Source organism: Poecilia formosa, unplaced genomic scaffold (assembly GCF_000485575.1).
Source record: "Poecilia formosa unplaced genomic scaffold, Poecilia_formosa-5.1.2 Scaffold331, whole genome shotgun sequence".
NCBI lineage: Eukaryota > Metazoa > Chordata > Actinopteri > Cyprinodontiformes > Poeciliidae > Poecilia > Poecilia formosa.
This window is the reverse complement of record NW_006800270.1, coordinates 598,538-625,998: the sequence shown is the minus strand read 5'-3', so window position 1 is coordinate 625,998 and position 27,461 is coordinate 598,538. Positions and strand designations below refer to the sequence as shown.

General features: G+C 36.9%; 1 long non-coding RNA gene across 1 annotated transcript; it reads left to right on the top strand.

Moving 5' to 3' along the window:
* The first annotated feature begins 29 nt into the window (after positions 1-29).
* LOC107833114 (uncharacterized) lies at positions 30-25,524 on the top strand. Its single transcript, XR_001658823.1, has 3 exons — positions 30-117; positions 233-290; positions 25,450-25,524. It is a non-coding gene; the product is annotated as an uncharacterized LOC107833114 (long non-coding RNA).
* The last annotated feature ends 1,937 nt before the right edge of the window (positions 25,525-27,461 follow it).

The window sequence follows — 27,461 nt, the reverse complement described above, 5'->3', positions numbered from 1 at the left end:
ATAAACAACGTTTACGGACGTCGCCATGTTGAAATTCCTACCTCTTAACTAGAACCGTTACCTCGGATGTGACGTCAAACCCAGATTCCTAGGTAACTGGAAAGCGCAGTGAGCTAGGTAAACTAGATTACAGCAGATTCTGCTGACATTCATACCTTTTTCTGTCCGTTTGATTTTTATACGGTCTTCACTGTAATTAACAATTTCTTTTTTACATTAACCGCTTTTTTAGATGACGTCTTATCAGCTGTTTATCCCAAGTATCCAAACCGTCTCCAAAAGTCCTGCAGGTAAGATAACAGCTGTTTATTAACCTCCCCAAAGAGTTTTGGATAAAAAGAAACATGCTAAGTGTCCTTTAAATATATTGCTCATAGATTTGGTATGTTTGCATTTCTGTTTTGAAAGGGTTCTATCAAAACCCCTTTCAATGACTGTGATGATGTCAGTCGTTTAGATGACTATGACATCAAATGATGTCATAGTCATGTAAATGATGTAAATGATGTCATAGTCATGTATTCAGGTTAAAATTAGAAAGGAGATTGTGGGGTAAATCACAACATTCAGTTTAAAATTATGTAAAAAAAAATATCAGAAAATGTTCACCAAATCCTTAAATTATATTTTTAACTACTTGGGATGAAATTTTATTTGTTTGCTTTTATTAGTTTTGAAAGCAGCATAGCTGTTTTTTTTAATGCTTGAAAACATTCCAGCATAATATTGGAAAAAGAATATAATAAAGAAAAACAAAAGCAGCACATTTTAATTTAGTTTTAAATTTCTTATGCCTGTTCAACTAATTATAATAGATATGTAGTTTTACCTGTAAAATATCACCAAACCAAATATAGATGGAAGAAAAAGCCATATTCAACTTGAGAGAGTTATGTTTATAAAAAAAATAGCTTTCTATATCCTCAAACTTTTTTAATTTCACTAAACCACTTTGTTCTTTTTATTTCTTCTTTAGACAGATGGAAAATAAATGTACAGTTCTGCCCTGGATTAATTTATTGCTTCACAACAGCAAAGTGGGGGAGGGATCACTTTGTGTGGGTGGGGCTTTTCTAGAATCAAAACATCTGCAGAGATCAGAGTTTGCATCTGCCCGAATGCTGCTGGAGGAAACCATGCTGGACAAATCAGTTTATTTCCAAGAAAAATGCCTACATAGACACAAATCCTCAAAAGCTGAAGTAATTAATGATCTATGTTTTAGTTTTGAACAACATAAAGATACAATGAGCTTTTTAATTTTTTTGCGCACGGGCAGAGATTGAAACAACAAATTGACACGTCCGTCGTAACCTTTTAGGTGACGACTCAAAGCCGCCGCCACCACCTCTCATCTTTTGTCCAAATCTCGGTTAAAAAGCGTGGCGTCGGCACACAGAGATGTTAATGAGCTTCACACAGAAGCGTGGACACGCTCGCACACAGCAGCGCAAACGCACAAGAAAAATGTTTACATACTCCAATTTAAAAAAAATATAATAAAAACCCACCCACACACACATGCAAGCACATTCCTGCCTGTCACTTCACATTAACATCAGGTCAGGCTCCTTTTTTTTTTTCAAGATGGTTGCCATGGCAGCAGCAAGAGGACCTAGGGTTGCTCCTGCAGGCGATGACAGCAGAGCGGCACCATAAATTGAGAGTAACTAGTCAAGATTATAAAAGTGAAGAGTAAATAGTTTTTCATTGATGAATTCTTGATATTAATTGCAATGATTGGCCTTGTAAGTCAAAGTCTAATAAAAGCTCCGGACTAACAACTTTACAGAATGTTAAAGTTAAAACTGAAGTTTGCTTGGCGAATGTTTCTTTTAGAACGATCCAAAAAATTTGTTTTTAGTCTAAAAATTTTAAGTTTACAGTAGTGGTGGTCATTTATCATAAAAAAAATATTATTGTAATACAAATAAATTTTTTTATCATATTGCTTATCATTTATTGTGAAAAGTTTCTTAAACAAATTTTGATTTATGGTTTCCATTAATTTCAGTCAATGTTAAAAAAAACAAACTGAAATGTTATTTTGACTGTTTTCTTCATAATTCATAGTGGAGAAAATGATTAATCATATCGTTTATTGTGAAAAATTTCTGATCACGATACAAAGTTTGATTTTACAATTTTCTCCACGATTCATAGTAGAGAAACAATTCATTATATCGTTTATTGGGAAAATTTTCTTATTGTGGTACCAATTTTGATTTATTGTTTCAATACATTTCAGTGAATATAAAAAGATTAAAATGTCTTTCTTTTTACTAATTTCCCAACTGATTTTTTCACAAGTGCATCATTAAATATCAGTAAGTCTCTGGGTGCAGTTCAGTGACATAAATCACATTTTCTAAGTAAGTGGTGTTCTGAAGACGCTTGTTTTTCTAAAGCAGTATTTGTTTGTAGTGCTATGAATCTTGTGCTTTCCAGTCATATGTTACCTGAAAAAAACATAATAAATAAATAGTTCTTATCATCACATTTAGTACAGCAAAATATCGTTACAAAATGCACTTTACATTTTAAGTTTCTTTCATTGTCATTGTTTTGACTAAATCTTTTTACCATATTAAGACATTATTTGACTGGGTTTGTTTACTGTTGGGGGCAGAAGGTTGAGGATGATCTCAGGCTCCACCACATGCTCTGTTGAGGTTTCCGTCTGAACCACTAATCCGTTCTTTGGCAAAGGTCACAGAGGTCTGGAGGTCGCAGCGGCAGGACTGGATACAATTTGCTGTGACATGCTGAAGGCTGTAGACACTGAGAATGTCATGGTTGACGGGTTACTTCAGTGTCACATGGAGAACCGTGACAAGGCCTGTTGAGTGGCAGGGAACCTTTGAGGTAGTCCGCTCTTCTTTTTTACTCCTCAGCCTTCATCTGAAGACTTTTCCCAGCGTTTCAGAGAGGAGGCTGATTGTCAAACCTCAGATTAAAGAGGAGCTGTGTGGCTTCTGTCTTGGCTGCTACTACTTTGAAAGTTGTTGATTGGGTTCATACAAGTTGGATTATTTGTTTTGACCAACAAAACGACATGTATGGTCGTACTGAAGACCAACACTAATGTCTTCAGCTTTTGAGCTACAGCAGCTCATCTGTTGACTGGTGCTATACATTTCCTCATCCAGCAGTCATAAACTGGAACTACTAAGCAAAATTTAAATTTTCAAAAGTTTTTTTGCGCTTCTATTTGGGTCTCTACTGCTTCAAAAACAACCTGAGCACAAAAAAACCCCACTCAGCTGATTTTTGGCAGTAAGTAGTTGATTTTTTTTTGGTATTTGGGGAAAAAAACTCTGGAAAGTAACGTCACAAATCAGCAGGCATTGCCCCTCACCTAGCAACCCCAGTGAAGCCCAGCCCGTTACCAAGCAACCTCAGTGAAGCCCAGCCAGTCACCTAGCAACATAAGCAGAGCTCCACCATATTTGGTCAGCTGGTTTTACTGCTGTATGCGCTGTACAATGGCTGCTGGAAAAGACAAGTGTTTTGTTGTTGACTTACTATCCAGAAACCACTTGCTGCATTCTTGTTGGTTGTATAGCAGGCTCCACTTCTGCTTTTCAAAGATATATAGTTGTATAATTGCTCTTCTGTTTGGAGCCATTTTCACATGCAAGTGTAAACATTAACTATTAGGGTCAAGCTTTTGTTCAGACGAACCTTGGAAGTCCACAACCTTCTGCTTTGCTTCTTCCTCGTCAGCCATGTTTATTTCCTCTGAATACATGTTTGATATGGAGAGGTTTTACAAGTTTCCTTTTCTGACATTGTGAATTAAATCTGTTTATTCACTTTGTTCACTTTGCCATAATGAAAAGATGTTTAAAGCCTGGTTGAGCTATAATGACCTAGTCATTATAGTTGTTGTAGTCATTATCGTCACAATGATTATATTGGTGGAGAAAATAATGGGAGATTTGAACATATTTATCGTAAAATACACAAGTCACAAAGTAAACGATAAATGGAGTGAAGAAAGACCTATGTGTCTTATTAAATTTAATGATTTCTTAGGGTTGGTGTCTGTCCAAAGGTTTGGTCTTTGATTTGATATTGGTTTTTGTCTCTCAAGGGTAAAGTCCTTGAGCAAAGTTATTATTTTGTAACAGAAATATGTGTTTGTTTTCATCATGTTGGACAGAGAGGAAAATAATGTTGAGATCCCAGAACAACAAACCACTGCTGCTTTCTGAGTGTAATAACAATCCCCAGTATTTTAATTACCAATAAAAGTTTGCTTTTTGCCACTCTTAAGTAGCTGTTCTCTGTAGTTCATAAATCTTTAAGTCTAATTGCATTATTTTATTTTGGCAGAGTTTGAGACAGCCATCATCTATTTAGGTCAAATTGTCAGTAATGGTATTGACAAAATCAGGATGCCAAGTTTTTCATGCTTCTAATTAAACTGCACAGTGCCAAGAGTGTTTGTATGATCCAGAAAGAACAAGCTGTTTACTTTACAGGAGTGTGAGCTGCATTAGAAATCAAAGTTTACTGTCCTACTTGTGAACAGGAAACTTCTGGAATCTCAGGTCTGTCTGGAAACCAGTATGCAGACCAGTTGTGGATGCAGCTCACAGCCAAGCCAATCGTTCTGAGTTATGGTTTCTCATCTCGCTTTAAAGCCCCATCCCCCTGTCAGCCTTGGACAGTGACCTTGAAGTATCTCATTCACTGCTCTGGTTTGCACACAGGGTTAAATTATGGGGATCTGTGAAGATGCTGAGGCCTGATTCTGGGATTTTCTGCACCATAGGCTGTAATGCATGCATGAACAGTGGCTGTTTCTTCACAAGCTGCAATGAAACATGTACTGTGCAGATGAATGTAGATGATAAGAGATGCTGCAGTAAATCTCATTTGCTGCGTTTTCTTTGACAATAGAATTGCGCACATTTAAATTACACTCCACTTTTGGAAAAACTCATGTGTTTTGGTAAAAGAAAAAAAGAAAATGCACCAAGATGAGATGGTTTTTTAGCCATATCAAAATAGATATATTTCACAAAACTGCAATGGAAACACTTCTTTTGCATCATACGAGTTACGTGATCAGCAGTTACCACTGACAGAAACGACAAAGAAGACAACAGGAAGTAGTAGGAGGATGATGGTTTGTTTTTGTTTTGTTTTTTCAGACAAAGTGCTGCTGGCTCCAACAGGGCGCCCACAGCATCACAGTGTTCACAAAGAGTTTGTGTCATTTGAACGTGTTGAATCCAAAGCTCTTATGTAAAATAACCGACTCCAGGCTTACAGCTCCAATATCAGAGCAAGACCTGGAGAAGACCTGTTAGTTTATAAATTGTGGAGTACAACCCAGAACAAGAATCAAACCTGGAGAACCAACATTTAGCTGCTTTATACTTTACTAATCTAGAATAAACTTAGAAAATACTATTAGCTTACAAATTGTGGAGTACTTTATCACCAAAATACATTAAAGACGTGTTGTTATTGTTATATCAACCTCCCAGCCACATAGACTTTCTGTTTTAAGTCTACTTAGCAGCTCAGAACTGGATGTTAAGTTTTTGACAGGTTTTTAAAGCATAAACAAGCTTATTCATATGTAATTTTAATTTAATGTCTTATTTAATGGAAGAACCGTGATTACAAAATTGTGATTTTTTTTTATATTAGCAGAATATCGACAAAGATTTGCACACAGTTATAATGGAAATGTAGATACTGTGAATGTTTAGAAAACTAAAGATCATTCATGGTTTGAAAACTTCACAGGCTTACACAAGTAGTTTTCTTAGTTCAAAATATTAAAAATCAAAACTGAACATAAAAGACGGTGAAAGTGAGGGTTTATCCATGCCGACTAATAAAGGAGAACAATTACTGCCCAGGATTATTACATGACTGACTTATTAACACCCTTCAGCCATGGTGACTTCTGCCATCTTGGTCTGCTGACGATCTTGTGCAGCAGCTGCAGCCTCCCATCCTCTGTTCAGAAAAGTTTACTGTTCTCCTTCGCATTAAATCTCCCATTATTAAGAACCCATAAGTTTTTACTAATGGTCCAGGTGAGGAAGAGGATAAAGACAGTATTCTTTCTTCTTTAAGGCCTTTACTGGCTGCCAAACAGTGGAGTACTGTCCTGCATGAAAATCACGTTCTTCCTAGAAGATGCTGACTTTTTCTTGACCCTCTGCTCAGAGAAACCGTCTTCTAAAAACTGCCTCTAGATTTTTTTGGTTTTGTTTTTTTCTTCCCCTTCCATCTTTCTCCCTGTAAGTCCAACTGTCTTATTTTTGATAAACCCATATAGATATATTATCTCCACCTTTCTGGCATCTGATTTGAAGTCATGTATCTTTTATTGATCCAACCACAGGCTCTACCCTTCTGGCCCATCAAGAGCAACTCTCCTCATTAGTACATTCAACTTTGAACAATGTTTTTAAGACATTTCTTGGCCCAGTCAGGCTTGTTTACTGTTCAGTGGTGGTTGGCTTACCAAATGTAGAAGGTCTGCATGACTGTGAATAGATTGTATGGGAATACATTAAGAACAAATGTATCATTCTTTATGGAATGGAAACATGAAAGTTTTTGTGTGCAGTCGTATGTATGCCTGTCGGAATAAGCAATTTATCAATAAATCACATGATAAATTAAAACAAACTCAATAGTTTCCACATGATTTATTGTTTTTCTTTTTCTTTTTTCTCTCTTTCTACCAAAAACTGGATGACGAAAGCCATCAGTCTGGTGCTTTGGTCTATCTAGCCATGTTTTTTAGGCCAATTTTTATAGAGACTTTATAATTCATTGTATTTGTTATTTCTGTTGTTTTGTTTACTTTGATGTTTAAAATGTCTTCCAGTTCCAGCATTAAATGTTCATTAGAATTTAAAGTTTGTCGATTTTTGAGAATGTGTTTCCATTATTAACATTATATTACGTTAAAATGGTCTCAAACCAACAATATTTTTGTTTATCGCAATAACTTCTGGGACAATTTATCATCCAGCAAAATGTGTCGTCGTGATGACAGGCCTAGTCATTGTCCATCTATTGTCCATTTGTCCATGTCTGTCTTCATTTATTGGACCAGTCATTAATATTTACACTCTTCTGTTTGTCCATCCATTTATTTTTCCAATTGTACAACATTCTGTGTTGGACATTTGTCCATCATTTGGTTTTTCAGTTGTTGTGTTGTCCATCCACCCACCTGGGTTTGTCCATCTGTGTTTCCCCACGTCCATTCATCTGTCCAGCCATTTGTCTGCATGCCCATCTGTTTTTCCATTCAGCTGTCTGTCTGTTGGCCTGTCCAGTGGTTTAGGAGTCCATTTTTCTGGTTTTAACTTGTCAGTTCCTCCATTTTTCTGGTTTTAACTTGTCAGTTCCTCCATTTTTCTGGTTTTAACTTGTCAGTTCCTCCATTTTTCTGGTTTTAACTTGTCAGTTCCTCCATTTTTCTGGTTTTAACTTGTCTGTTTCTCCATTTTTCTGGTTTTTGCTTTAACTTGTCTGTTCCTCCATCCTTCTGTTTGTCCATTGGCTCATCTGTACCCCCTTGTCTGTCTTTCCTGGTGACACAGTTGAAGCTCTATAACTATATTTCAGCCATAGGTTTATAGTAACATTGTATGTTCTTGCTTTAAAATGCACTCTAAAATTAAATTTATTAAGTTTTATTCTGTGAAAGTGCAGATTTTTTATTTTAATGTGAAGCAGCTCTGCTCTTTTATTTCAAAAAACTGATAAAGCATTCCCATTTGACCTCATTCTACATTTGCCCTCCCCTTTTCTGGCAACTTTCGATAAGGATATTGATCCGCATACTGTGGACTGTAATTATCTATTGATTAAACAACTTTGCTTATGAAATAGTTTCATCTCAACATCTCCAGTTGGAAGTCCACATTCATCAATATTAAGCTGTTGGATTCAATAAATTTTCTAATTATTTTTATACTAAACTAGTAGAAAATGTTTTTTTTTATTATTTGGAAAGACCTGTGGCTAAATATCAGGAGAGAAAGATGCATAATTGCATAACTTTAAACAGCTCAGTTATGTAAGCTCACATTTCCCATCATGGAAACGAACTGTAATTGCATCAAATCCTTCACACACCAAAGCCTATTAATTTACGACAATCTGTTGAGTTTAGAAACTTGACAGTAAAAATTCAATGCCTGACTGGTTAAATGAGAAAAACCTCCACAGCTGTTAGATTGTAATCTTTAGAGAGCCGTGTTCAGATTGATTAGATTTGCTCTGATTGTAAGAAAACTGTAAATGTATATTTTAAACCCACACTTGAGTTTTTTATATCAATCTATTCACAACAGCTGCAGGAATGTTCCTCATGCAAAACATTAATTGTTTTTGTGTTTTTTGGAGAGAAAAATGAAATGTGATGAGGTGTTTTTGCAGGTTTTGGTGCCGCTGAATAATTTGACAGAGTTTATTTAAAGCTTAGTACACACAGTGTGTGATTATTGTCTTACAAACTCTGTTGTTGTGAATTTATTGTAGGAAAATTTTGATTTTGCGTGGTGGTGTGCTCATCATGATCAAGCAGTGGAGTTGGCTCCACCCAGCAGGTCAGCAGTTTCTGAAACATTCTGAGGAAATGGTGGAGTCTGTCTGCACCAACCACACATGTCAGGGTTCTGTCCCATTTTCCAATTTTGACTCTAATTGTAACATCTTCAGCTTGTGGTCCATTCACCACTGGGCTAAATTCTCTTTTGGACCTTTGGACCGGCCCTTTGCTGTCATTGAGATGATGCTGTTTAAAAAGTAAAGTTGGCATGTTAAAGTTTTGTGTATTTTTTAGGCACATAGTGTAATTTTATAGCACAGTCAAGTAATTATGTTACCTTTAGTAGTTATAAAATGCTGCATATATCAAATATGACTGAAAATAAATTTAACGTCTTTAAATTGGGCCTCTTGCTTTAAGAACTCCTGCTCTTTCTGAAGCTCCGCCTTCAGGAAGTCATCCCAACATGGCTCTTCTATGAACCCTTTAACAACATTTTTACCAGCGTTTCACTGAGAAGCAGCTCCTGTAATGAGCTCAGCAGATGCATACTTCCATCACATGTTTGCTAATTGCTGCTGGTTCGTCTGAAGGAGGTTGGAAAACTGCAGCTCAGAGGAGGAGCTGCACCTCGAAGGCGGAGCTAACTCCACCCAGGTGTTTTGCACAGCAGAATGGTTTCCATGGAGATTAACTTATTTCTCAGACATTCATGAATGAATCAAGGCATCATGCTTTATTTTATATAATACTGACCCTTTAAGCGGCCATATTGGCGAAGCAGCAGAGTGCAGCCTAGCTAATTGACTCCAGAGTCCAGATAATAATCGTACTCTGAACTGCACAATATATTGAACAACAGTTGTCATTATAACATCTATGTGCAGTATTGTAATTGCCACTGATTCCTTTGCACAATGCAATCTGTCATTTTATAAACTCTCTGAGAAATAAATGAAAGACGATTCCAACGTTGGATAATTTATAAGTTGGTCACATTTTGGGTTTGTGTGAGGAGAAATGGTCAAAACCTGAATTTGGAAAGATCCGGTGTTTGGTGAAGATGTGAATGTAGCAAAATATGTTTTCTTCAAGGCGCTAACTTTATCGTTGAGAGTAATTTAACTTTCTTAAGAAGTCAATTAAATCAGTGGTACCAGCAGCTCCTTTGAACAGATAGGTAATGCTTTTAGCAATAGATGCCACTTGTTATGCAAGTGTTTTGTAATAATCTCTAAATAGACCAACCAAAGTAGCAGGAGGTACCAGAAGCAAACTTATCAATCTATCAGTGTTTTTTAGAGCTAAGTTGAACATCCTTCGCCTGTCTTTTTCTGGTACATCTTTAGAAGAATCTCCCCTGTTCCTGCTGTCGGTACATTTTGCTTTTCCATTATTTCTACAACACTGGAGATCATGCTTCACTGTTTACATTACTGCAGGGATTTCTTCTTGTTTTCTGTGTCCTCTTATACTACTTGTATATTATTTTCCAACTTTTGGCAAAATTTTGCAAGGACAAAAAACCCCAAAGTGTTTGCTTGTCTCAACCAGTGACTTCTGAACACTGGCTACATTTGTCAGAGGAAAAAGTCAGCATTGAATAACTTGCCTCACATATTTTTCTTTTTCTCTGCCAATGTGACACCAGGCCATTAGGTGCGGTACATTTCTTGATGCGTTCATGTGCAACTTTTATACTACAGCGCTCTGGAAGGTCAGTCGCAACTGCAGGTGAATTCAGGGCAGTCGTATACATCTTATTTATCTGTTGTTTCGAGAGCTGTGGGTGCCGGAAACCCATCAAATACTGGCAGAAGTTGAAAAGAGATGAACTAAAGGAAACAAAAATATGACCACTGAGAGCTTTTTAGTTCTTTTACAAAAGAAGTGCAGTAACTCTTGCGTCACACTCACTCAGTTCAAAGCAGCATGGTCAGAAAGACTCATTGATTTGGTCCAAACCTGGGAATATTCTGATGTGATGGACTATTTAGAGGATTTCTAAGGCCTGGTGCTTCAGAAATTGAACACGCCAGAGTTCTTGTTATCATCTTTTTAAAATCTTGAACACATGAATTTACTGTGTTTACAGGTGGATCTGTAAATGAATGCAAACCAAATGAATGATTACATTAATATGCATCCTTGTCTTCAGAGTACCAAGAGGAGTTCATCAGTTGATTGAGCTGCTTTGTCTCATTTTGGAGAGTGGGTGTAATCAATGTTGGGCAAAATAAAGTGAAACTTTGATGTAATGATGAAAGGACCATGTCCCTCCTGTGTCATCACACTAATTGGCATTGACAAGTGATCACTTGATTAGGTGAGGTTGGAGTGGTCACCTTCTTGATGGATGATTGAACCCTTCACCTTTTCAGCCCCCTGTGGATTTAATGTCTGCTTTAAAATGTGACTTTCAGAGTTGAGAATCAAGAAATGTGTTCAAATGTCAGAGGGACTTTGCAGCCAATCTGCAAGATTCAATCAAATGACGTAGGATTGCTCTTAGACTGGGCTGTTGTAAACAATTATTTTAGTAATCAACTACTCTTATCAATTATTGTAATTGAATAAAAGTAAATACTGCCATAACAGCAGTGTTAATATCGGATATCAACGTCGGCCCGATTTTTCATATTTCAGGATCCCTAACAATTACTTTTCTGTAGTTTAGAGAATTGAGATGCAATAAAAATAGCTAAATTTTTAAATTAACCTGGACAAAAAATTATACAAAAATCTGAAATTGTATTCAGTTTCATATTGAAGAGCTCACGGAGACATTTGTAAAAAGAAATGTCAGTTTTTAGTTCATGTGTTCATCTTCAGTTTAATAGATTAACTCTCACTTTTCCCAGCTATTTATAGCCTTTATGTCCATGTGAACGACTGGATTTGGTTCCTTTGTCAAACACATTTACCACCTATGCGCTGGCGCGATGCTCTGCCACGCATTTGTTGTGACTAGGCTGATAGGAAATTTATTGTCCGGTTCGTCTGTAAAGCTTCTCTTACGTTAAGCATCAGCTACTACGGCAGAGCAGCACGCAGTGTTCAGTCTCTCTGATCGCCTGTATTAATACTGTATTGATCCCCCGAAAAACGATAAAAACCCCAGACATTATCATATTAATGAAATACCACACATTACCCTGGACCAAAAAATCTGAGGTTATTCTGCTAACACTGCATTCGTCATGCAGAGGCGGAAGTGAGAGCGCTGCGCAACACAAATAATCATCTGACTGGAACACGGTGCGCTAAATAACAAAACATAATTTAGCAAAGTTTCGAGTCAGATAATTTGCCTCGAGGAATTTTAATAATTGAAGTAGTCGAATCATTTGAGGAATCGTTACAGCTCTACTTGGACTACAGTTACAGTGATTATTAATCTGTTACTAAAGAGTAAAAGATTCTTTATCAAATTGGCAAAGAATTAACTAACCTAACCCTAACGAAACATAGTTTGACATTCTGATTGTATGACAACTTTTTGCTTTTACTAGAAAATACAAATGAGGGACACTTTGTCTATCGATTGTGAATGATCCAGTTCTCCTCAACTCTCAGCAGTTTATTAGGCTTAAGGTTGGATTAACTAAGGCGGAGAGGTTTATGACCTGATCTCAAGAGTTCATTACCAGTGTTAAATGTTGGGCTGTGAGTTTCTCTCCTTTTGTGTGTGGCTGTCAGACCTCAAATAATGCAAAGAGAACCAGTTCATATTCATTTAGAAACAACAATACTAATGTTTTAATCAGGAGGAGTTCAGAAATCAGTATTTGGTGGAACAACCATCAGGTTTTAAACGGGGTTCAGTGCAGTGGGCTCTTCATTTTTTCCAGAGCTGCATATAGTTGTGAAAAGCAGTAAAAGAGTTACTTTATTCACTGTCCTCATATTTTTTCTTCATATGGACATAAAATATTAGTCAAATATTTAGAATGACTGAAGTTCTTAACAGAAGTTGGCATGACTGAGTCTGTGGTTCACCTTGCAGAACCCTCCTCTAAAGACTCTGTGATCTCAGGACTGATCTCGTTAAGACATTACCCACCTTGTGCTCCCTTAAAGATCCATTAGTGTGGATTACAGATCGCATACGCACACTGCGGATTATTTTGATGAAGCTTGCAGAGAAGACGATTTTGGTTTCAAAATGTATGGTAATCAGATCTCGGTTTAAGTGCACCAAAAAGGGATACAGCTGAGATGGAGCAGATTTATGTTTACAGTCACGAATGCTTTCATACGACACTGAGAGCATTTGCGAGCAGGATCAGATGGGTGGGGCTTACCCACATTAAAGGCAGTTCTGAGAAGATGACAGAGATGGTTGGACCAAGAGATTTCTCAGCAGATTCTGCAGATTGCCCTGGCTGGAAGTCATTTTGTCTTACCATAAAATTAAGTTATGCTTAATACAAATGATGCAAATGGAAATATTTTGCTTCCCTAAAATCAGATTATGCTTAGAAAATGTAACAGTTGGCTTTTTAATATAATTTTTAATGAAACTAGGAGTTTGAGCATGAACTTTTCTGGTCCAAATGTTTAGGGTAGCACTGTAATGAATTTAAATGTATTAATAAATTACATTTTGAATTAAATTAACTGAAATTAGCATCTCCTTGCAGCCAGATCAGTCAACTACTCCGCTGCAAAATAAAGCTACACATATATGAACTATCAACATCACCTCTAAAGTTTATATGTTTGTCGTTACACTAGCCGTGTTCCAGTTGATTACATAATTGAAAATACTGGAATTACGTAAATAAATCCACTTAATGGGAACAAACCAATTTTGGAAAAAAAAAAAAAAACAAACTCCTCTCGATTTCGATAAAGTTTTGGCGCTAGGATGAAGTGTTTGTTTGCCTACAGTGTTAAAATTGGTTTATTTTTCAAAACTGCAATGGAAACACTTTCTTTGCATCACATGATCGACAACCAGAGGTTACCACTGCCGCAAACGACAAAGAAGAAGGCGACAGGAAGTGGTGGGAAGATGATGTTTTTTAGTGACTTATCAGGAGAACAAACTTATTCACGTGTGATTTTGATTGAGTTTCTAATATAGTGAAAACAGTCCAACTGCATATTTTTGTTCTTTGTTTTTTTACTTTAGTGAAATACTGACACATTTGCAATGGAAAAGCAGCTGCTTTGAGCATGAAAACCCAAAATGAATTTCTTGCACAAAGTTAGGCCAAACAAGCCGATTCTGATTCTACAATTTAAAGACTCTCTATAGTTTTAATATTATTCTAACTCATTTTAATGCTGAAATTGCGTTTTTCTGGCTTAGTTTGGGTGGCTTAATCTGCAGGTAAGAGTGGAAACTTCGGAGGTTTTTCTGGCACATGCCACTGGTGGGAGACCCTGTTTCAGATCTATAACACACTGCTGCAACAATAAAACATTCCTGGAGTCTTAAGTGGCATGCCAGAACAGATCCAACTCGTAAGTGGAGGATGACTGATGGCTGGCTGTAAATTTCCCTCCAAATTTTGATCGGTGTACCTCTAGCTTGAATTGTTGTAAGCAACAAACAGTTGGTGGATAATGTGCGTGCTGTGAATCAAAGCGTCTTTGGTACATTTCCTTTCAGGACTCGCTTGTTCTCAGATTTCTCCCACTGTAATTGCCCTGGGCAATTGCTGAAGCTTCTCATCTCATCATTACAACTCTGACAGCACTTCAGACAGATTCAATGGAGAGGCTTTCTGTGCAGTTTTGTGCGTGCTTCTTTGAACATATTGACTTTTCATGCTGAGTGCAGTGTTTCTGTAAAGTTTCCTTCAAAGGTCAGATGGTCAGATGGCAAAATAATACAAACACTGTAAAAACACAATATTACCAAGTATCTATGGTTTAATTTCTAGTGCAAATATCTTTCCACACTTAAAATAAGATAAAACTAAATTTTAAGTTCCTTTTCAGCCAAACATAAGAGCTCGTTTTAAGTCAGTATTTCTTTAATATTGATGGAAAAAGTGCTAGTTCCATTGGCAGATTATAACACTGGAAAAATGTTTTGTTGTAAGTGAAAATAATCTGCCAATGGCACTATTTTATGCAATATTAAGGAATGATTGACTCAAAAGCTTTTATATCTTGCTGAAAAGTTATTTGTAAGGTAGTTTTATCTTATTTCAGGTCTACTAAGATATTTGTAGTAGAAACAACCAAATTACTTGGAACGATTTTGTGTTTTTGCATTGAAGGCTAATAAAGCCAGAGTTACATTGAGAGTGGCTATTTCTCAAAATATTTGGTCTATTGTTAATGTTAAATTTGAGTTTGCATCCCAATTTATGAGTGGCTAAGATCCAGAATGAGAAGCTGCTGCGGTTTACAAACATCACCAACATAAATCATTTAGTATAACTGTTGATACAATCCTTTCTGTTCTGACCTTTGTGCATCCATTTGCACAAACAGCATTGCTTCATCAGAATGGGCATATATGCACAAACAAACTTGCATAATGCCAGGAGCAAATAAAGCCATATGAATAATAGTCTTCCGCTAAACCAGCAGAGTCCCAAGCATATTAAATCAAACCAAACAAAATAGACAGTTTTTATTGCTTCTGCCATAAAATTCATTTATATTTTAAAACTCGCCAACAGATACAAGCTTATTCAGTTGTTAATCATATTGCGGGGAGCTTTATGAAGGATGAGGCTGCAGCAGAGACGTGCCATACTCTGCCAGGGGTGCTTTGCAGTGTAAATTTCAGAGAATTTTGTAGTTTTCCTCCTATTGTTTTCCATTACTGTGTTTGTATTGCTTTCACTGCGTATGCAAACCAAATCAGCTCCAATAACAAAGTTTGGCAGATTCCAAGCCATGTCCTACAGCTCCTGCACGCTGATCTCATTGTGTCAGCAGCGGTGGCGTATAGAACAGGATCAACGCGGTTCCTATAGGGCTTTGTTGTGACTTGGCGAGTCAAAGCGATGTTGCACCGCTGCGTCCCCTCTGCACCTTGTGAGTCATCGTCTGGAGACCCAGATTCGAGGCGGCGCTGTGTGACAGCGTCTTCGCTCTCTGCTGTGAGTCAGACGGTCACCCACGTGAAACCCACCCTGATCCAGAAACCGTATCAATTATAAAAGAACATTGTTAGATTCAACAAAGAGCTGTGTCTTTGAAAAGTTTGTTCTATTTTCTCAGCTTGCTGATTAGCTGTTAAGCCAATTCTCACTCTGAAACCATCACAAGATACAGCTTTTCCACAAAGAAATGGTATTTAATGAGTTCTTTTTAGTTTTCTGATCTGCCTATCAGAACCGTTTCATCTTTGTTCTTTTTTTTATCTTTGTTGTTCTTCATTACTGGTTAGTTAATATATTGTTTAGGGCTAGATTATCTATTAACCAGCGTATAAGCACTTAAAAATTGATATTTTATGAAAGAACATTATATGGAAGAATATTCTATTTTATACAGCTCTTGGAAAAATTAAGAGACCGCTTAAAATGACCAGTTTCTCAGATTTAACTCTTTATAGGTTTATGTTTGAGTAAAATGAACTCTGTTCTTTTATTCCATGAACTACGGACAACATGTCTCTGAAATTACTAATGTTTTAACTCAGAAATCAATATTTGGTGGAATAACCAGGAGGTTTTCAGTCGGCTTCAGTTCAGTCAGCTCTCAGTTTTTTTTTCCAGAGCTGTTTATATTTGCATTTAAGATAAAAACCTTCTTTATCTATAAAAATGTAAATAAAAACTGTAAAGCATCAAAAGTCAGTCGAAAGTTTTCTATTTCGTCACGTTCAAACCAAAGTTGTTCCTGTGTTAAACCAACACAAAATGGCACATAAATGTAACGTCACAATCAGCAGGCACTGCCCCTCACCCAGTGACCCCAGTGAAGCCCAGTCAGTTACCTAGCAACCCCAGCGGAACTCTACCCGTCACCTAGCAACCCCAGCGGAACTCTACCCGTCACCTAGCAACCCCAGCGGAACTCTACCCGTCACCTAGCAACCCCAGCGGAACTCCATCACGTTTGGCTTTACCTCTGTATGCGTTGTATAATTTCTGATGTTAAAGACAAGTGTTTTGTTGTTACTTTATCATTCAGAAACCATTTGCTGCATTCTTGTTGGTTTTCAGAAGACTCTTTTTCTGCTTTCCAAAGATGTATGCTTGTATAATTGCGCGTCTTGCGGCAGGAAGAGTGTAAATGTTGAGTTGGGGGCGTGACCAGCAGCTTATTTACATTTCAAGGGACAGAGGCCCTAAAACATCTCATTCTGAAAAGAGCTTAAAAGAGGCAGAACTGAGTAGAATAAAATCTCATTATCTAAGAGTGATTCTGTAATGGACATGCTTTGTATAGCATGTAGACCTATCCGAACCTGTTTAAGGAAGCATAATGGGTCACCTTTAAAAACCACAGAATTGAGCACAAAGGAGAGGGAAGAAAGGAAGAGAAGAATAAGGGGGAAGAATAGTCAAATATTTTAAATGGCAAATAATAATTTTCTACTAGATATAGCATGCTGTGATTGGGGGGCATATAATATGAACTTGTCGCAGGCAAAGCTGTCAACTGGCTTTTGACAAGGAAAAAGGTTGTAGAAGTGGTCAAATCAGGGTTAGCTCAGAAAACCTTCCAGGTCACTGTTCAATCCATCATCTGAAACTGGAAAGTGCATGGCCAAGTCTACAGCAAACCTATAAGCTTGGGCAGACAGGAGGGACAAGGAGAGCATCGAAGGAGGCAGCCAGAGGTTTATGACAAGTCTGGAGAGAGGCATAGATCCACATCTCAGATGTCGGAGTCAACAGGACTTCAATTAGCTCAATTGATGCTCAGCAACTTTGACATTTCATAAAAAGAGCAAGAAAAAAACCATTGAAAGCCATAGGAATTCCAGCAGCCATTACGTCGCAGGACATTTCAGCCTGCAGATAGTGCCATTTGTCCTTTAAAAGCAAGATGTATCTCCTTATTTTCAACCTGGTGATTAAGGGCAGTTTACCTTGAAATGGTGTTTGGTCTGCTGTGAGATTACTGTGATGACTTTTCTCCTCCTTCTCCATCATGCTGTAATCGTAAATGCTGCTGAGTTCAGCAGTTGTACTTGACATGGCGCCAGCAGCTAAATGTGATACAACAGAGTGAAAGACCTATATCGCTAACGAAATGTTCTCAGTGACCTGAATCGGCACGACAAGTTTATGTGGAGACATTTCTGTTTTCTTCCCACACCTGGAGAATAAAACAGCCATTTATGCTCTATTTTAATGAATACATTTAACTTTAATCACTAAATCAATGCTTGTAACATTGGAAATGAACTTGTGTTATGATTTAAAGTGCCATACAGTTTTTTTCTAATCTTATTAATTGCCATCTGCATAAAAACCGATACAGAATTTAGAAATAACATATTTTATTTGAACTTTTTTGTTTGTTTTATAGTTACACTTTAGTCCTGCAGGTCTTACTGGAAACTATATGTGGTTTTTAGACCCATGGTCAAAATTAAATATTTAACTTTTAACTTTTATATACAATAATTTTAGAAAATGTTTAATTTATATTATTATGTTATAGTATTAAGATGATATTTCAAGTACTTATCTCTTCAGATAACATTTGTATTTAAAGTGCCATCTTTAAATAGTCATACAATTGTCATGTTAGGAAAATTTCCTATTCTGCATACCATTATTAATATTACTGTAGGTGTATTAATAATAATATCCTGGTGACTTCGGATCACCAGGATTAAAAGTAAATATGAAAATATATGAATGGCTTTCTTAAACATTACAATGCCATTCAGTGTAAAACAATGTGGAATATACTGACATTTTCTTTTTTTACTTGTAATAATTTGATGTAACCGTGAGGTTTTTTTTTTCTTGTCTTACCACAGAAATGTAAATAGGAAATGGTGACAAAAACTCAAATGTCTATATACATATCATAAAAAATGTTTAAATATTTTCATCTAACAATCTAACATATTTAAGAACTAAAAATAAGTATTGTTACAAACTAAAAACATGGAACATATGCTACATTTGTTCTTACAGCATTTAGACTGAATATGTATCTTTGTTTTAGCAGAGTAAATATTTTTATTTACTATATTATTCCTCCATACACCTACAGTAATATTAATAATGGTATCCAGAATAGCTGCTGCTGCTGCTCTGTTGTCTTATGCAATATTTTCAGTCTGTAATAGTGTTGTTTTCACATTTTAGCACATTTGAAATATAATCAGAACCAGGATAAAGTTACAAACAATAATTTTACTTTTATTTAAATTCTATTTTCATTATGACAAAAACAAGAAAAGGAAAATCAAGGGTTTTCCAGCTGCTTTTCGTTCCCTTTGCCTCCAAGTTATTTTGATGTAAAATGTAAAACCTTGTTTTCACTTAGCCTGCTCTGGACGAATTTTCTTTCCTGCAGTAAAAATTCTCATCCAGTCAACCAAAACTTAAAAATACCTCAAATTGCTTAAAACAAACAAATTACACCCTTTGGACATGAGAACTGCCTCATTGGAAATAAACAAATACAGAAACCCACTGCAAACAAGTTCCACGTCCTGTTCAGGATAATTTATTTTGTTTACAGAACATAACACAGAATTGCACTGGGAATGTTTAAGTTTATTCCAGAACTTTCCTACATCCCTTCTCAGAGGTAGAAACAAATGACCTCAGTGCTGCAGGAATGCTGATAGATTATTCTGCTCTGTTCTTAATTATTAGGAAAGAAACCACAAATTCCTGATAAGCAAATTACTGGGAAGGAAAAAAAAAACCTAAGGAAGCACTTTTGAATAATTCAACATAACCTCTGCAAATTAAGGTCTAATGATGAATTAAATAACAGTAACTTGCAACAGCAAAAAAAATGGAACAATAACACATGAAGGATACACGAGGGAAATGTTTTTCTGCAGCAAATTAAAAGAAGAACATTAAAGGGATGGTTAATATTTTACCCAGCTCTTGGTGGTCAGCATGCTTATTATCTGAAGTAATGGAAGGAAGCAAAGTGCACAATAAATGACTGAAGACAGTCACAGAAAACAAAACAAACAAAAAACTTATTGGGATTCTGTGTCAAAATCATGATAAGGATGTTGAACTTTAGTGGTTTTATTTTTTTAGCTTTATTCTGTTGCATCAGGTCTGTTAACAGCAACAAATAATTATCAGACTGCACAAGAACTGAACAACTGAGTAAAACAAAATGTTGCCAAACCCATTTTTTCATCTGAGGAATGGTGCACAGTTTTTTGTTTTGGCCTTTTGCTGCAGAAAAATGTGGAATCTATGCAAGAGAAGCTGAATAATGCTGCAGAGTGCACAAATATTTTACAGCGCAAAGATAAAGGTAAAGGTAATTTTATTTATATAGCACATTTTCAGCAACAAGGCAATACAAAGCGCAACCCAGAATTATGCTAAAATCTCACTTCCTGCACAGCCTGGCCCCGTTTTTTTGCTCTTTTATATATTCTTTTGACGACAACAAGTCCTAATATTCTCAAATACCTTTTATAGATTTATATTACACTCTGGGTTTCATGAGCCACTATCATAATAAAGTGTTGCCATAGACTCAAAACTAATTAAAAAACTGCCATTTACCTGTAAAAGGGCAGATATTCTTAGCAGCAGGTTAAGAAGTAGAAACTGGATTAAATATGATTCACATTTCATTTTAGCCTCACTGTAATATTACAGCAAAGGGCTGTTTGAAAATGTAAAAATAAAGTATAATATAAAAGAGTGTAGAAAGCCTGTTTCTGAGACTGCATACGTTTTTTTGTTTATTTGTTTTTTGGCAAATATTCAACATATGGAAAAGCCCACAGATGTCTATAAATATGCATGGAGGCGATTGTGACGCAAGGGTGAGCAGCACAGAAAACACACATTGTCAGCAGATTGAGCAACCAGTCACACTGCCATACATACTGAGGATGTGGAGGAATTTATAAAACCACATTCTCTCAATTACCAGATAAGAAGCGGGAAACATGTAAATCAAACCTGAGGTTATTTTAGAGCATCTAAAAATGAATCTGATGCAAACAGGAGAAACTGGAAAAGCTTCAGTCAACGCTGAGTATTATGAGTAACGTGATTTTCAAAAAGCAACACCTTTGCTTTTCAAAGGGAGTCACTGAGATTTTCATTATGCATCACAGTTTTAATCCCTTATTAATGTAGTTTGTTATTGCTTGTTTTTCTATTTAAATAACTGTTTGTTCTTTTCATGGTTTAAGTGACGTACTACCAAGAAGCAACTCTCTGGAAAGACATTCAGTGTTTATTATAGGCAGTGGGTCTTTACCATTGCTTTTCAAGGTTATAATAGTGAAATGTATTCTTCAGCCCAGTTGTGTTTCCATTGAATTTTCCCAACTATTTGCTAAAATTCAGGAAAATCCTGGTATTATTTCCTTCTATAAAGTTAATTGCAAATTAAATATGATTTAAAGATACCTGGTCCATGGTTTTCCCCAAATCCAACTTCCTGTTGAACTCTGAGATGAAATCAAGCCCAATTATTTCCAAACTGCTTCCACTGGTGAGAAGAGCAGACTTATCCTGAACTATAGCAGTTTATGCTATTTAATTTAACTGGAAAAGTTAAATTAAATAGTGGACTCCCAGTAACCGCCTGCAAACTGCTGAAATACTTGAGAGCCCATCTAAAAACACATTTACCTGCCCGTTTTAATAATTCAAACACCAAAGGTACCTCAGTACCCACTAGCAGTGGAAACAACACGAACACAGATATGAACATTCAGCCAATCAGTGGTAAGGAAAATGATTGGCGCTCCTGGATTGGCTGCTCTGCAAATGTCAGCCAGTAAGTAGGTACTTCAGGTGCATTTTCTTTTAAATAGATCAGGTATTCTCTACAAAACAAAATGGATGAGTTGGCAAATTTTTCATGAATGTTTTGAAGTTTTGTGCTGCAGAAAAATGTTTGATTAAAGAACCGTGAAGAGACGGCAGTCGACTGCTGTGAGATTTCTACAAAACCCATTTGAGATCACTTTGGTTAAAATGTAAATGACCCAGGACAATCAAATCTATGTAATTACATCGAACCTTATAGTTACTACATAGAATCTAAGTTGAATGTTTTGCCAAGTTAAACTGCTTAAACAGCACATTTCCATGTTTAGCATTCTCTGTAAGAATCCTCCAGCATCAGGTGAAAGCATCTTCAAGAACCAACCACCGACGTTCAGCTGGCTTCTGTTCAAGCACTGGGCAAGGACACGAGTTTGACTTGTTAATCTAAATTGCTTACATCTATGAGGATTGATCTCTGCGTCCTGCTTTCAGTCCGCTGTAAATTAGCAGGTTAAGGAGAATGCGTCCACTCGCAGCCTCCCCTGCTTTTGTTATGCCAGCTACAATATGCACTGCTCTCATTATCGGTCGAGTGCTTCGTCTTGTAGTCTTAAAGCTAAATGGCCCCAGTCTGCTTGTTAGTTTCTTCTCTCTGTTGACCTTGTGAAAACTGTACTAAGCACAAACACAGGCTGGGTTTCATGGCTAATATTGTTACACATTGTAGTGAAGCATTAGCATTTTGCATCAGTCTTTAAGTTTCGGTTTTCAGCCGGCAAAGATAGATGGGACAGTTCTTTGATCGTTTAAAGGAAGACCTTGCTCCAAGCAGACATTTATCTAAAGTAACACCTGTCCTTCGCTGCTCATTGATGTGAAATGTTGACTGTGATGCAACATGAATGAGTTGTCTGGTTTCACTATGTAATGACTTTGTTGAACCGGTTTCAATGCCCACTACAGACAGTAATTGCTCTTTTCAGGACTTCCCTGATTGCACATTTGCAAACTGAGAGATGCTCTCTTCGTAATCTGATCAGTTGCAGATCTGATTTGCAGAGCAGTTTGTCATCAGCTGATAAATTTCTTTGCCAGTATTTTGGTGGCAGCTGATTATAAGTTTGCACCCTGCCGGCTCCTCACACACGTCTCTCCCATCTGATGCTCCATCTGTCCAACTGCAGTTTGCTGCTCACAGCTGACATTTCATAGCAAAAAAGGGAGACATCCAAACAGTACATCATCGGCTGGCGCTTCCTGCACTATTGTTAAGCTGTCGAGGTTTTCTGAGTGACAAACACATGAGTGACCTTTCTGCTGCAGCCTTTGTGGCAGAGCAGGATTCGTCAGGATTTTGATTCTTTAGCTGAGAGGAGGAGATTTGGTTGTGATGGCTTGCTATGTGCTCACATAACCTCTATAAAAAAGAAAGTTTTGCGTACTCTGGAACCTTCCCAATATTGCATTTGGCTCCATAAGATAAGATCAGAATAAAAGTATTTGAAGGATGAATTCTTTACAGAGACGTAGGTTATTGTTTGCAGCTGGAGATTTAGTGCATTCACACAACTCTGTAGGGCAACAACACTTTTAACTTGCCTGTACAACAATCATGTTAACAAAATTAAACATGGAGATGAAGGTGTTATTAATTCAGTAGAGTGTGCAACAGTAAAGAGAAAATAACACTGAAAACCACTCGTATTCAACTTTTTTCAGGCTCTCTGCGTCGGTTACGCTATACACAGACCCGTTGCTATAGCAACCAGCTGACAACAGCTCTGTATCAGGATTTAGCACCAAAAAACATTTCCCTCACAAACAACAGATCACTCACTCTGTTATTTGCTTTCAGGCTTGATTATTGTTGTGTGATTTAGTGATTATTAGTAAGAGATTGTCTGAACGCAGCGGTATTAGACCAGCTAGTTTAAACACCTGCTCTACTGATGATCTATCAGAGTTAGTGCAGAGCAAAACACAACAAATTCCACAGCACAGCTACATATTAAGGTTGTCATAGTCAAGCTAGCATAACTGATCTACTTCCCTCTCCCTTGCTATTTAGTTTTCAATTAAAACCTTTTCCTGAAACATGATACCCTTGGATTTTGTTGTCTGGTTGTCATAATGTTGACAATTAGTAGCTAAGGATTGTGTCCCTTTTTCTTTTATATAGCACATGTTCATTGACAATTTAGGGTGTTATGTTGGCAACTTGACAGCTAAAATCAATAATAGCGCTAAACTTTGTTAATATTCTGCTGATGTGGGAAAACAAAATACTTCATCGTAGCGCAAAAAATATTTATTGGAAAACAAGAATTTTTCTCAAAATTGGCCTGTTTCCATTGAACAAATTCATTTACAAAATGTCAAATTGTGCAGTAATATGGTCCATGAAAACATGGCTAGTGTTGTTAGAAGTGCTTTGGTTGGGAATTTAGATGTAATTCCTGACATTTTCTTGAAAATAAATCTACATGACGACACAGAAGTTTAGGTAGATGAAGACTGCCCCTTTGGAAATCCATCAGAAATGCTGTTTATACAGACTTCAAAAATCAATGAGTGCTCGTAGCCACGTTTTTCAGTTTTATTGATCCATTCCAATGCAGTTGTTTCACAGCCAGATCTTTAATGTAACTGCCACTAACTAGATTTTTCAATGGCTCCAGCTGCCACATCCAAATGGAGTTGAGTTAAAAGTATCCATGATGAGCTGAGTGTGCCAGAGTTGGAGCTCGGCGTCCTCACAGAGCCTCGTCTCTCTGCCGAGACAGAAGAACATTAACTCAGACAAATAATTCTACCTCCTCACCGCCTACACACATCCTGTGGGTTGTTGTAATTTCTATTGTTAGTCCATGTATTACACTGACAGGTACGCCAACACTGACTGTTAAATTCTCTACAAAGTGCATAATACAGCAAAATATGTAATTAAATTACCTTTTAGAAGTTGTAGAAGTACAAAGAACTGCTACAAGAAGGATGAAACTAACGTAGCCGATCCAAAATGCAATTTTCAGGACGAATAGTTAAGTGTTCAAAAAGCATTAAAGGGAACATATAATGCAAAATTCACATTTTGTACGTCCATTTAGGTTTCTACTCCTTCCAAAATCAGCCCAAGCACTTAAAAAAAAACTCCCCAGGCACTTTTTGATAATAAATTAATGTGTTTTTTAGTGTTTGGAAAATGACCCATTTCAAAATCCTCCAGAATGTAACGCCACAAAAATCAACTGATTATGTAATACTGGTGTAATGAATGTTGTTTTTGTTATACATTTGCTCAGTTTAAATGTTATTTGTGTGGCTTTGTGTATTTGGTCATGCAGAAAAGGAACCTTTTATGTCTTATTCACTTATATTAGATAATTTATCTATTTCGTTGAATTATTTGATTAATTGTAACTGGTTATTTCACTACATGTCATTTTTAATGTACACTGGGTAAAAATGCCATGTGTGATAGCTGTCATTTAATTAATGTGGATTTACATAAAACTCAAAGTAGGATTTAATGTATCGATACTCGCAGATGAAAAATCGATACTTTCTGATGAAAAAAATATCGATAAATGTCGTAGAACTAACGAAATTACACAACCCTGGTGTGGTTTTCAATCATCTCAAGCTGATCTACCTGCAATAACGAGCCCTTTTCATTTTCAGTGGGTCTTTCTAAAAGGAGTTTCTGTCATGTGAGTGGCTGATTAGTTATTTGGAGATAAATATGAAATCCAGCACAACCTTTACCAAAAGTTAAAATCCAAAAGATCATCTTTTATATCGTGACATGGCAACTTAGCTACTTTACTTGGTCTATTTTTGTTCAGTATCTGTAGAAAATGTTTTAGGACCAATGTTATTACTGGTAATGTGTAAAAATATCATGCAAAAACCTGCATTATGTCCAAATAACCAGTGGAGGGTGAGCAAAGTCAGTTTAAATAGAAGTTGGTGTTACAATTAATGTTGGTCTCACATGACCTCTGACCTCGACAAACCTCGTCTTAGTAGGTTTAGGTGATGTAAGGCTGTGATGGACAGACAAGCTGAGCAGGATGGACTCCCCATCCTGGATTGATTCAAAACGACAGAGCAGCTGTGGAAAATTAAACTGGGTCTGTTTTGTTACTGGTGAACCGATCAAAAAAATATCTTAAAAGGCAAGAAGAGCAACAATTAAATGGTTAAAATCCACAGATTGGCCAAGAAACAGCAGCTTCTTCAATGTATTATTATCCATTAGTGTTATCTTCATCATAGTTTCCATGAACTATGTTGGATATTTTTGGGGAAACAGAGTATATGAAAAACCGGTTAAATATTTGAATTAAAAAAAAACTATTTAGAGAAAACAGAACTTCTCACGAGAATGACGTTCTGTCATGTTATCAGATTATTTTCCTCCAGACCAGAGTTGATGCAGATTGACTCCAGTTTTCAGTTCCAACTCTGTTAATAATACAGCTGCTATGATAATTACGCAATAATTTATCATTTGTGTCATCCATCCATCCATTTTCTTTACACCCTTGTCCCTCAGTGGGGTCAGGAGGTGCTGGTGCCAATCTCCAGCTAACATTCTGGGCGAGAGGCGGATCCACCCTGGACAGGTCACCAGTCTGTCACAGGGCAACACAGAGACACTCAACCATGCACACACACACTCACACCTAGGGGCAATTTGGAGAGGCCAATTAACCTGACATGTTTTCAGACTATGGGAGGAAACCGGAGTACCTGAAGAAAACCCACGCATGCACAGGGAGAACATGCAAACTCCATGCAGAAAGACCGGGGCTGGGAATCCAACCCAGAACCTTCTTGCTGCAAGGCAACAGCTCTACCAACTGCGTCACTGTGTCATTTGTGTCCTAAACACATAAATTTAAAGTGTTCAGTAAATTTGAGTTTTGCTCGCTTCTATCCTGAAGTGCAAAAAATGTGAGATGTTTCATTTTTATTTGGACAAAATAAACATGTAAATTAAAACTAAACTGCTACACTTTGCTGGAACAATTAAAATTAATCTGCTGTTGCCATGTTATCTTCAAAGAAACAAAGTTAATTTATGAGAAGAAACTTAAAAATATGCTTTGTTTTACTTTTTCACTCAAGCCACCTTTCAGTAATATTCTGCTTTTCCCCTTCAAAGCTTTGTGGCTTACATTAGAGGGAAAGTTTTACATTGTTTTTTTTCTGGCTTTTTGTTTTCAGGTGTTGGATGGAAAAGACAAAAACAAAAGGTTTGTTTATTTCTTCCACCATCCTCATGTCTCAGCCTCTTTGTGTTTTTTATCTCTTCCTGCACCCCCACCGCTCTATGGATTCACAACAGACCATTAGAGCTGGAGATCCACCAGTTCATTGGGAAATTTCTTGTGTAGAAAAAGTAACTGAAGAACTGTGGAGCAAAGTGGAGATTTGTAATGAAGGAATCAAAGTTTCAAGATGTCTGAGCTGTAAAAAAGAACGATGTTCTCGCTGTTACTGGGATTTTATCTTCAGAACTTCCTTGATTTTTGTCTGCATACACTCATCTGGGATTCAGAAAACAAAAACGCAGGAAAAGTAAGGAAAAGTAATCCCCACTGAGATTTTGTGGCTCTAGAGGCTATCTGACTACAGGGGTCTCTGTGTTCAAGAAGCCAGTTAGAGGTGATTTGATCTCTGACGTGATGCGTTTCCTGGCTGGAAGCAGCCATCAGATGATGGGTTTAGTCTGGTCATAAAGGGACAGACATGGACCACAACAATACACAGCCTGTGGCATTTAAACAGTGCTCAGGTTCTCAAAGTGTGTCAACATGATGTCCGTCACATCAACCCGAGTCGTTGAAGCAATCCATAAAACCTGAGATTTTGCTGTGAATGAAAGACCAGCAGTTTCTAAAATACCCAGATTGGCTTCAAAAAATGTCCCTTTAAAAGTCAGTTGGTGTGTTTTCACACCTGATAGTCTGGTAGATTTGGTTAGTTTGGGGATCAAAACTGCAGCTTTGTTGAGGTTTGTTTTCATGCTG